Source organism: Notamacropus eugenii, chromosome 1 (assembly GCF_028372415.1).
Source record: "Notamacropus eugenii isolate mMacEug1 chromosome 1, mMacEug1.pri_v2, whole genome shotgun sequence".
In the NCBI taxonomy this organism is placed as follows: Eukaryota; Metazoa; Chordata; class Mammalia; order Diprotodontia; family Macropodidae; genus Notamacropus; species Notamacropus eugenii.
In genome coordinates, this window is record NC_092872.1 from 313,988,483 (window position 1) to 313,997,283 (window position 8,801).

Below are 8,801 nucleotides of genomic sequence, written 5' to 3' on the forward strand. Positions count from 1 at the left end.
ACTTTTTCCTTTCTTTTTTGCTTTCTATTAAAAAAAATGTTTCTTTGGATGGGAAATGGACATATTGGGAAGGAATCATAAAAACATACATGAAGGTATTTAAAAAAAAAGATAGAAAACGATTTCAAAAATAAAACCTTCCACAGCATGACTACTACCTGCCATTTCAGTCTTACTTCACATTATTTCCCCTCTGTTCCATTCAAACTGGCCTGCTACCTGTTCTCTCCCTAACAGATCCTATTTCCCACCTCCATGCCTTTGCACAGGTGATCCACCATGCTTGCAACTTCACTTTTTCCTACCTTCTACTTCATAGAAACCCTAACTTAAAAAAAAAACCCACTTAACTCAAGTGCTACTTTCTTTTTTGAATGTGTTCTGTCCTTCCCGTTTACATGTTGTATGCTTCTATCATTCACACAAGAGGAGATAAACTCCCTAAAGGAATGATCTATTTTATTTTTGGCTTAATAACCTCATTCGTAGCATAGTATCTTTCAGATAGTAGGTGTTTAATAAGTGTTTACAGAAATTGTTTAATTTACTAATGCCACAATTAAAGTATAAGACAACATATATCTAGGGCCACATGAATGCCATGAACAGTACATGTCATAGAGAATTTAGAGGGCAGAAAAATCACTATGGGATAAGAGGGGTTAAAAAAGCTTAATAGAAAAATTGAAGGAGAGATTCATATATGTTTAGGAATGTGAAATAATGTGAGAAAGCATTCAGAGCAAAATATTATTTCATATGCTTGGTGAGTAATCAGCAGATTGTTGGGTTGTCAGAAAATTTATTTAAGGGAATGTATAAGACGAGGTAATTTTGGGGAAGATTACGTATTCTTAATAGATGCTAGTTCAGAAGTGGCAAACCTGTGACCTTGAGGCCATATGTGACCTTTTAGGTCCCTGGGTGCGGCCTTTTAACTGAGTCTAAGTTTTATAGAACAAATCCTTTTATTAAGGGAATTTGTTCTGTGAAGTTTGGATTTGGTTAAAAGGCCTCACTTGAGGACCTAGAAGGCCACATGTGACTTTGAGGCCACATGTTCCCCACCCCAGTGTTAGTTGATTAATAGATATATTTATAGGTATGGGTGAGGAAGTCTTGAATTCCAACTCAAAGAATTTGGGCTCAATTTCACAGAGTAGGGAGTCATTGAAGGCTTTTGAGCAGGAGAGTGACATGATTGAAGTAATATTAGGAAGATTAATCTGATGGAACAGGCAAGGTGGATTGGAAGAGGGAGAAACTAGAAGCAGTGGTTCCTGTTGCCTTTAGAATAAAACTGTGAATTCCTCTGCTTGGCATTTAAAGTACTTCATAATCTGGCTTCTGTGTGTGTGTGTGTGTGTGTGTGTGTGTGTGTGTGTGTGTGTGTGTAGGCAATCAAGTTTAAGTGACTTGCCCAGGGTCACACAGCTAGTAAGTATCTGAGACTGGATTTGAACTCAGGTCTTCCTGGCTTCAGAGCTAGTGCTCTAACCTGGCCTCAATTTATTCTATTTTCACAACTTTGGGAGGTAGGTGCTATTATTATCTTCATTTTACAGTTGAGGAAACTGAGGTAGATGGAGGCTAAATGACTTGCTCAAAGTCACATAGCTACTAAGTATCTGAAGTTGGATTTGAGATCAAGTCTTCCTGATTCTGGGCCCACCACTCTTTCCACTACACCACATACTATACATGAGTACATTTCAATGCTGTTTCTTTTGTGTTTATTCTTTCTTTATCTCAGGTGAATAAGTATTCCAAGAAGAGACTGCCCAGGTGACCACAAGATCTATCAGAGCCATTAGAGATTCTACCAGCAAGCAGAGTTGGCAGCAGAATTTCCTAGAGTGGTGATGATTGATGACAGGAATAGCCTGTCAGATTAAGGTGGAAAGAATCCTTCGAGGTCAGCAGAAGTTTCCTGGATTATGATCCCCTTATGATGGTTAGAAACTATGGGTATGAACACTAGAGAAACACCAGGACTCAGAACCCAGTAGAGCTCCACCTAAGCAGAATTTCATAAGGATTCTGCAAATGGTAAAACAAGGACTCCCAGTAACCAAGACTCATAGCTGTGAGTTAACCTTTTGCCATATTGTTCTCTACATATGTTTCATTACCTTTGAATTTTATAAGTATAAATACCATTATTTTCTTATGTATGCACATTTGAGAGGGCTGCTTTGTAACTACTCTTGTTATATCTTCTGAGTAAAACTTTTCTAAAAGCTAAAAGAGTTGTACTGGTTGATTAATAATGTGGAGCACGCTGGATGGGCCCTATGAACAACAGTGCTAGAAACCCTAACCCTTCCCTCAGGTTTACTCCTAGAACCCCGAGGGAAATTGTAGTGAGGTAACCTCTAGGAACCAGTGCAGGTGCCATTTAGGTTAATGAACTCAAAGTATAGAAGTTAGAGGGTTACAGTGGTAGGGTACAGAAGGAAGAGGCCAGCTTGTGAAGAATTTTAAATGCCTAACAGGGGAAGTTATATTTCATTCTGGAGATAATTAGAAGCCAATGGAGTTAATTGAGTAGGTGAATACCAATCCTCTCTTTAGAAGCTCATTGGAAGGTAAGTGAAAGATGAATTGGAGTGGAGAGAGACTTTTTAAAAAATTAAATAATTTATTTTTAGTTTTCAACGTTCACTTCCACAAGATTTCGAGCTCCAAATTTTCTCCTATTTCTCCCCTCTGTCCACCCCAAGACATTGTGCATTCTGATTATCCCTTTCCCCAATCTGCCCTCCCTTGTTTCACCTCTCCCTTCTTTCATCCCTTTCCCCAATATTTTCTTGTAGGGCAAGATAGATTTCTATACCCCATTACTTGTATGTCATTTCCCATTTGCATGTAAAAACAATTTTTAACATTTGTTTTTTTAGACTTTGAGCCCCAACTTCTCCCCCTCCCTCCCCACCTATCCCCACTGAGAAGGCACACAATTCAACATAGGCGGTACATGTGTAGTCATGCAAAACTCTTCCAAAACAGTCATGTTGTGAAAGACTAACCATATTTCCCTCTATCTGGTCCTGCCCCCTATTTATTCTATTCTCTCTTTTGATCCTGTCCTTCCTCAAAAGTATTTACTTCTAATTACCCCTGTCTCCCATTTGCCCTCCCTTCTATCATCGCCCACCTCTGGCTTATCCTTTCCCCCCCACTTTCCTGTAGTGTAAAATAGATTTTCATACCAAATTGAGTATGCCTATTATTCCCTCCTTAAGCCAAGTCTGATAAGAGTAAGGTTCACTCATTGTGTCTCACCTCTCCCCTCTTCCTCACCATTGAAAAAACTTTTTCTTGCTTCTTTTATGTGAGAGATAATTTACCCCATTCTATTTCCCCCTTTCTCCTTTTTCCAATATATTCCTCTCTTACCCCTTAATTTTATTTTTTTAAAGATATCATCCCCTCATATTCAACTCACCCTGTACCCTCTGTCTGTCTGTTTGTAATCCCTCCAAATACCCTAATACTGAGAAAAGTCTCAACAGTTACAAATATGATCTTTCCATGTAGGAATGTAAACAGTTCAACTTTGGTAAGTGCCTTGTGATTTTTCTTTCCTGATTACCTTTTCATGCTTCTCTTGATTCTTGTGTTTGAAAGTCAAATTTTCTTTTCTGGTCTTTTCAACAAATGCTTGAAAGTCCTCTATTTCATTGAATAACCATTTTTTTTGCTTTGAAGTATTATACTTATTTTTTCTGAGCAGGTGATTCTTGGTTTTAAAACTAGCTCCTTTGACCTCTGGAATATCATATTCCAAGTCCTCTGATCTTTTAATGTAGAAGTTGCTAGATCTTGGTTTTTCTGATTGTGTTTCCACAATACTCTAAATATTTCTTTCTGGCTGCTTGTAATTTTTTCTCCTTGACCTAGGACCTCTGAAATTTGGCTACAACATTCCTAAGAGTTTTGCTTTTCAGGTCTGTTTCAGGAGGTGATCGGTGGATTCTTTCAACATCTAGTTTACCCTCTGGCTCTAGAATATTAGGGCAGTTTTCCTTGATAATTGCTTAAAGGTTATATCCAGGCTCTTTTTTTGATCACGGCTTTCATGTAGTCCAATAATTTTCAAATTGTTTCTCCTGGATCTATTTTCCAGGTCAGTTGTTTTTCCAATGAGATATTTCACGTTGTCTGCTATTTTTTCATTCTTTTGGTTTTGTTTTTTAATTTCTTGGTTTCTTTTCATAAAGCCATTAGCTTCTACTTGGTCCATTCTAATCTTTAAGGAATTATTTTGTTCAGTCAGCTTTTGGACCTCCTTTTGCATCTGGCCAATTCTGCTTTTTAGAGTATTCTTCTCATTGACTTTTTAGATTTCTTTTGTCATTTGGGTTAGTCTATTTTTAAAGGTGTTTTTTTCAGCATTTTTGGGTCCCCTTTAGTAAGCAGTTGACTTGGTTTTCATGTCTTGCATCACTCTCATTTCTCTTCCCAATTTTTGCTCTATGCTTTTTACTTGATTTTCAAAATTCTTTTTGAACTTTTCCATGGCCTGAGATCAATCCATATTTTTCTTGGAGGCTTTGGATGTAGGAGCTTTGACTTTGCTGTCTTCTTCTGTTTGTATATTTTGATCTTCCTTTGTATATTGATGATCTTCCTTTGATCATCAAAGTAAGATTCTATAGTCTGATTCTTTCTCCAGTTTTTGCTCATTCCCCCACTCATTTTCTTGACTTTTGAGCTCTTTGTCAAGGTAGTTCTCTGCTTCAACTTGGGTTAGGGGGTGCACTATCAGCCACTTGATCCCCACCAAAATCTGTGGTCCTAAAGCTCCAGAAAGAGCAACTGTCTCTGCCCCTGCTGTGGCTGCTGGGGGCTCCTCCATCCTTCTCCTGCTCCCTGTGACTAGGGCCAGACCACTGTACTATCTCACACATGTCTAACAGTTTTTTCCACTGATCTTCTGATTTGTCCTTGGCATTTTGGAGTTGTGAAGTCTAAACATCACCACAAGTGCCAGAGATTCAGTCCCTGAGACCTGCTCAGGTCTCATCTGTGCTGGCAAGGCCCATGCTGGATTGCACTCTGCTCTCAGTATGGTGTGATAAATGTTTTCTGTCAACCTTTTAAGCTCTCTAGGACTAGAGATTTGTTTCACTCCATCATTTGTGTGTTCTGCAGATATTGTGAAGGTAGAGGTAACAAGATTTACTTATCTTTGTGCATGTTGTTTCCCCAGTAGAATCCAAGGCCCTTGTGAGGACATGGACTGCTTCATTTTTGTCTTCAAAGCCCCAGTACCAAGTACATAGCAGATATTCAATAAATGCTTGCTGACTTGAATTGAATCACCTTCTAAACCTCATCCTCTCCTCCTACCACCCACCTCTACACAAATGTGCACACTAAGACTTGCAATACTAGGGTATTTCTATTTGGCTTCAGTGTGGCCCAGATTGGTTTGGTAGCAATGACAGAGGAGGAAGGTGATAGCACTAAGGTTAAAAAATGAAGGAGTAAAAGAATTGAGAATGTAGAAGTGGAGAGAAGGGCTATATCACCTGAGTAAGGAGCTCCTCACTCCCCTACCCTGAAATGCCAAGCTAGATATGACATATGGATACACCAAAATATAAGCAATAAAAGCTGAAGGCCAGAACAGATTGTGACTGGAAGGTGTGGGGCCAGTGGAGAAAAAGCACAAACGTACTTAACTCAGATGGATCAGCATGCCCTACCCTTTTGCAAGCCATATTAGCAAGCCATAAATGACTAAGAAATCTTCCATTTCCAACTTCACCATTTAAAGTAAGAAAAAAACTGTGCTTAGATGAAGAGTTCTTCAGTTGAGTAAATTTCACCTTCTCTGCTAGTTTTCTTTCTTTCTGGGCTCCCCAGTAGTATACTTTCAATTTAATGTTAATATTAATGGCTTCTTGATAGAGCAAAACTGCAGTTGTAGTTAGATTCTTAAAGAATTGATGTTTATTGAATGCAAAGACCTGGTCATTATTTGTATCCTTTAAATGAAGACCAGTAATATCTGAGATGAAGTCCTTTTCTCAAGTGTAAAATGGATATCAAGGGATTTCAGTTTTTTCCAACCACATTTGATAGTCTAGGTCATTAAACTTCAAGCTTATGTGGAGTTGTGCATAGAGGTTTCCAAGTATGTTGAGCCTTGAAGGTGGCTTCATGTGTCAGCTTCTGACTGAAACAATTTAAAGCATTGTAGAAAGCAAACAAAAAACAGAGTGGCAAGGGCAAGGTGATTTAAACATGGTCAGATTTATCCTAGCAATTGAATCCAAGGCTATAGACTCCAGGATTCATAAATAAAAATAGCTTTGCCAATAAACCAAGGTGGTAAAATTTACAAGGGCTCATTTATTTTCACTTTTAGGGCTTGAACCAATCAGATGTGGAAGAGATGGGAAGTGAATAAGAAAGAAAATTATAACCCATATCTACCCAGAAGCAGCACTGCCATGAGGTGTATTCACATATTCCTTTTCCTTTTACCTGAAACTGTTGCCTTGGGCTATTTTGTAAAACTGGACTAAACTATCTCTAGGTTATAAACATTGTACAAGCCCATAAAAAGTCCACCAGATCTTTTACTGCGAATTAAGAGCTGAGGGCTGTGACCATGAAAAGACCAACAAAGCTGAGTATCTGTGTACTTCTTCACTCCTCATTCCACTCCCTGCCCCACTCTCCAACATTTTTATTTAGCACCTTTCCTTGCTTCAAGTCCTTGCTTCAAGCATAATTTCCCCCAGGTATTTTATAAATTTTATCAGATAAATTAGGCAAATCATAATTAAAAACCTTTAGCATAGTGCTTTGAAACCTTGGACACAGCATGAACTCAAAAATTTTTAGAGAGGGAGAGAAGAAGAAGAGAGAGAAGCAGTTAGAGAGAAAGAAGAGGGAGTAAGGAAAACAAGAAAGAAGGAAAAAGGGAGGAAGAGAGGGAGGAAGGCAGAAAGGGGAAGGAAAGAGAAGGGATTAGATGATAAACTGCTAGTAGGAGCTCTAAGATTTCAAGAACTTTAGAATCAAAATTTTCTTTTTTTTTCCATTCATAAAACTTTTATTTCACTTATATCAACTTAGAATCAAGATTTTCAAGAAAGATTTCTTGGCTCTCTGAATCTTAACTCAATCCATGAGGCCCTTAAAAAGCAAGGTTTTTCATCTACAAAGGTGAACTTCCCCATCTCCCCAACCCAGACAAATGTCTTAAAGAAGATTAAGGATACTAGTCCAAAGTGTTATAGAGAAAGCTTCCATGTTAAAAGTTTAGTTTCTACTTGTAGTACAGAGGAACATGGAGAAAGCTGTCAAGATTTTTCCATTTTTTTGATAAGTATACCCCAAATATGAAAACTATGAATCCCTGAAGAGGGCAGTAGCACTTTAAATTTCAGCACAGGAAAGACTTTCTGTTCATGAAATCAGAGCCTAACTGGCACACGATAGCAGTAGTCTCTAGACTGGACATTTCTAGCCACAATTTAGGACAAAGCCAATTAGCTCCCAACCATATTCTTTGGGCCTTTTATAGCTTAGAGCACAAAGAGAAATTTAAGACTTTGTTAGTAAAAAGGTTTAAGTCTAAATATTTTTTAATCCTATTTCTATCAGAGGAGAGGATTTTTAAACCCTTCAAAAGCTTCCTGTTTCCATCTCACCATGGATCCTTTTTTTAAACTTATAAATGAAACTGAAAGATGAAAGGAGACTACAGTTCAAACTCTAATTTTTAAAATGGTTCTTCTTATCTATCTACTAAGGAAAAAAATTGATAAATTATGATTTCAATTTCCTATATTTCAAAATACTAAATTAAACTTATGTCTAACTTGAAAATGTAAAGCACATGAACCATGGGACCTCGTCTAATTCCTTGACCCTAAATAATTTTATTAGTGTGCACAATTCTTCAGCTGAAGAAGATTGTAACTTTTTTCATGACTTCTTTTCTCCTAGCCTCAAGTTAGCCTGCATTTATATATATATTTTGTATTTCCTTATCTGTGTATATGTGGAGTTAGAGGTTGTGTGGCCAAATGAATAGAGAGCCAGTGTTGGAGCAGATATGACCTAGATTCAAGTTCCATTTCTGGTACAGACCGGTTGTGTAACCCTTGACAAGTTACTTAACCTCAGAGTCCCCTGGCAACTCTAACTGGAAGTTAGACCAATATTGAACTGCTCTGGGAGAAGGGCTTCCCTCGCTGATGAGCTTACACTGATCTGAGCCAACAAAGACAAAAGGATACATTTATTCCAAAGGTAGAATATAAGTTTCTTGAAGGTAAGGGCTGTTTCTTTTAGGTCTTTGTAACCTTAGAGTCACAATGGGCACAATGCCCAAAACATAGTAGATGCTGAATTGTTGAAATTGAGTTGTTAAAAAAAATAATATAACTAGAAAGCAGCAACATAAGTAGCTACAACAAAGCTACAGGTCTTGTTAGATTCTTTTTTTTTAATTTAATTTTTCATTTTTAACACAGTTTATAAGAGATAAAACAATTCAAATTTTTGGTCAGGTGATACTTCTTTTTAAAGCATTTACAATATGGACCACAAAAGACTTTTTTTTAAAACATTAACCAACTGAGACATGAATAATATTTATGTTGCTAACTTCACAATCTCTTGACCTAATTGTTTCCACAGTATTACTAAGAATTAAAGGACCCTAACTTATTGTTGTTGGTCTAAAGTCCTATGCCTAATAGCTTAATTTTAGACTTAACCTTGGATGTTCCCTTACCAATAATCTATAATTGAATACACCTGGTATTAAGCTT